Source organism: Chanos chanos, chromosome 9 (genome assembly GCF_902362185.1).
Source record: "Chanos chanos chromosome 9, fChaCha1.1, whole genome shotgun sequence".
Classification (NCBI taxonomy): Eukaryota; Metazoa; Chordata; class Actinopteri; order Gonorynchiformes; family Chanidae; genus Chanos; species Chanos chanos.
The window spans coordinates 9,899,735-9,903,456 of record NC_044503.1 but is presented as its reverse complement, the minus strand read 5'-3'; the positions used below and the strand labels follow the sequence as shown (position 1 = coordinate 9,903,456).

General features: G+C 43.3%; 1 protein-coding gene across 1 annotated transcript in view; it reads right to left on the bottom strand.

Annotated features, from left to right (window-relative positions):
* Nucleotides 1–741, bottom strand: part of plxnb3 (plexin B3) — a 27,047-nt gene extending 26,306 nt beyond the window's left edge. The window contains exon 1 of the mRNA XM_030783996.1: nucleotides 682–741. The gene's annotated coding sequence lies outside the window, so the exon portion shown is untranslated. The remainder of the gene's footprint in view (nucleotides 1–681) is intronic.
* Between the last annotated feature and the right edge of the window lie 2,981 nt (nucleotides 742–3,722).

Here is a 3,722-nt window from a genome sequence, read left to right as displayed (position 1 = left end):
AAGTAATAAATACATAAATACAGAAATAAACACATAGTCACTAGTCTTACTTGCATGCTCTGAGAGGGGTTTTTACACACCTAGAGAGAGAGCACCTGGCAAACTCTTTATCTCTCATGCTTTCTCTCAAACGTATTGCAACTAATAGGGCTCCCTTTGAAATATAAACGCAAAAATCAATTGCTATTCTCTGAGGCCTCTCTACAGGCTTCGGTGAACCTGCTTCTGCCTTAGAGATTAATGTACGAGCAGATATGGGAAGTTGTCTTGTGTTCAGCAAGGGAGTTTCACAGCACAGAAACACAATACTCTAACTTGGTAGATACTTGTGCGTCAATCAAAGGCAAGGAAAACAACAAAGAACTCTATTGTGTTTACCTATGATGAAGGATATACAAAATGACAACGGAGCATTCTCATATCCATTAAACCCCGTACGTGATACGTTAAAATGTCGTTCGGTAAGCATCTCTCCGCGTCTTGACAGGTCATGACATTATCAGAGGAACAACAATAAAGGACATGTACTTTGAGTAAAACACTATTTGTAACAGTGGTTTTTTAACACCCAGTATTAGATGTATTAACCGCGCTGACTACTCATCTCTAAAACCACAAAGTCAACATCACCTTTATAAAAGAAACGCCAATTAAAGTTCCCTCGCGCACAGAGACACTTACTTCAATCAGAAATGCCACCTTTCATTCCCGTGGAGTGTGAGCGGGTCCTTGGTATTGTTAAAACAACAAATAGGCGAAGTAAAAAATAAACGGCACCCAACGCTACCGCACGGACTCTATAAATCCCATTATGTGTATGTTACATTGTTCGGAAGCAGCTGAGATTAAAGAGAGCAGTGAGAGCCGACCCTTGTGGGAATAGGCGGGGCATTCCACACAGCCCAAAAGCCGGTGTTTCAATGAAGAGTCTCTTTAAGGCGGGGTCGGGTTACTTAATATTTAATTTTCTTTCCTCTACGCGCGAATTTAAACACGCCGGAGTGTGCATTTAATATTATGTCTCCGCCCCGATTGGACTTTTGAAAGTCCTCCTCCCGTACTCTCACACACCATAGCCACTCCCATCCCGCCGCAGCTGGAGAGAGCAGATGGGTTTTGGCAACGACCTGCTGGTACTAAACCGGGGTTTGACACAGATACTGTTGAAGACTAACAAACACCGAATAATGAGCACCTATTTTAAATATACCGCCTTTACTTCAGGGCTCATGTGACAAAAGTCATGCGGTTAATGGCAATTCCGAGGACTTCAGAGTAGCAATATTTTAGATTATTAAAACGACATAAAGAAGCACATCTAGGAGTATAAAATCAAAACAAAAAACATGCAATACAGAGAAGTATGAATAAAGAGATAAAAGAGGGGGGAAAGGAGATAAAAAAACAAAACACTGGCCCAGCAACAACTGAATTCAATCGAAAAATTGAAAAATTCAAAAATTCAGTGAAGTGCAACTAAGGGCAAAGGCTTCTTGACATGTCACCAACAAGATGACAGCCCATTGTGTTTAGTTACAGACTGAGAGAGAGATAGAAAGAGAGAGAGAGAGAGAGAGCGAGAGAAAGAGAGGCAGTCAGGGAGGGAGTCTAGCTCCCATGCGGGCTTAGTGATGAACAAGCATGCAGGGAGACCAGTGAGCCCAGCTGGGACTGTTTGCCCAACGCAGTGAACACCCTCATCAAGGCCCTCATAAAATATTAATCCATCAAACAAAGGCCCAACACCGAGGGGGCTCCAGCAAGGGGGAGAGAGGGCCAGAGTGACCAGGGAAAAGGACAGAGTCAGGACAGACAGAGCGAGAGAGAGGAGGGAGAGAGAGAGAGAGAGAGAGAGAGAGAGAGAGAGAGAGAGAGAGAGAGAGAGTAACTGATGCAGTGAAAACGAGGAGTGAGAGCGATGAATGGTCAGGGGAGGGGGGAAGGGAGAAAGGGTGACAAACAGTAATTGGGGGAAAACGTGTGTGACGGCAGGAGGAAACCATTATCGGCAGGTGGGAAAGAAAAGGGATGATTCCCTAAAATAATAAAGGGGGTAGGAGAGAGGAGAGGACTGAACCGAGACGATGTGATTTTAAATATGACAGCGTCTATCCAGGTATGCAGTGCTCTGTTTTTTTGTTTTTTTTTATCCAAACCATTGATTCGCGGTTTGTATCAAAACACGATCGACGCCGGAGTCGCATTCCAGGGTAGCGCCACAGACGGGCAGGCAAAGAGCGTATGTTCGTGCCGGACCCTTGGCAGGCCAGCGAATCGTCCAACAGTTGTCTGGCATTCCGTGTTTACGCTGAAGAAGCCAAAGACCGAGCCCTCCACAGAACAATGAGGATTTGTTACGAGGATGAGACCGGCCCCTCCCCTCCAAATACGCGGAAAGGCTCATCAAGGACAGATACTCAATAGCAGATTCTGACAAACACAACACACGCACACAAACACACTCACACAGAAACACAAACACTGCCTTGTCTGTACAAAGTTCCTGTCTATAAACATGCTAAAGAACAAAGTCCAAGGAATATTCCCAGGAATGAGGTGTCTGACTAATCAGCACGTATTCCTGAGAAAAAGGAAACAAACAAACAAAAAAAAAACAGTACTGTGCCCATAAGCAACAATCAATTTCTATTTACATAATTGAGCTGGGTTTTAAGACAGACACACTGAAAACTGAAACCCGCAGAAGACAAGGCTCTGTAAGGGTCATACAAAAATGATAATCATTTTTAAATACAAAGTCCCATTCAGACATTTCATCCAAGAGCCCAAAATGAAAGAACCTTGTTTGTGTCATTATTTCAGGTTTCTACTATGCAGGCATATCTTACCTTTAAGACAGCGTTTGGAGTGAGCTTTAGTTTACAGTTTAACTTTCTTGATTAGTCATGCATGTGTGATATACATATACACACAGATACACACACACGTACATATATGTACTGGACAGATGTAGTGAGTCATGGCTTTAGTTAGCATAGCTAGAGAAAGAAAACTCGGTGACTTTGAAAAGGACATGTATGTTGTTAATACTTTTGACAGGAGCTTCAGTGAAGAGGACCAGTCAACTTGCCACAACTAGACCACAACTTTCAGGAAGAACAATGATCTAAGTCATGATCGCACGGAAGTCTGAGGGAAAGACATCATTATCGTCATCTTCACCATCATCAACACCATCATCTAGATGTGGACTGCGGTCAAAGGCACACACTCTTTGCTCCTTATGTTGCTTTGGTTGATGATATAAGATCAATCAGGGAAATGACATGGATTCACTTGACTGCAGCTACCCAACCTAACACATGAGCAAGCGGTTTCATCAAGAACTGTTTGCAAACTTTATGGGACGCAGTTCTGTGGTCAGTTTGCAATGTGTACACCTGCAATGTCAGCGAGCGAAAAGGTGCGAAAAACATTAAACGAGTCTTCCTTCCTCATATGCGTCTGACATCCTGAGTGTGAAACCTAAAGGCGTGTCCATTTGCTACCCACAACAAAGTTTCACTCAGTCCCTTAGAGGACAAGACAAACGTCAACAAACAGTGATTACCTTCAACCTGCAAGGGATTTTTTTTTTTATCTTGATGGTAATGGCCTGTTCCAGGGTAACAATGCAACTACCCACAGGGCACAGGCTTGCCACTGAATTGTTTGACCGGCATGAAAAGCATGGAAATAATATGTTATGGCTGTTTGATTCG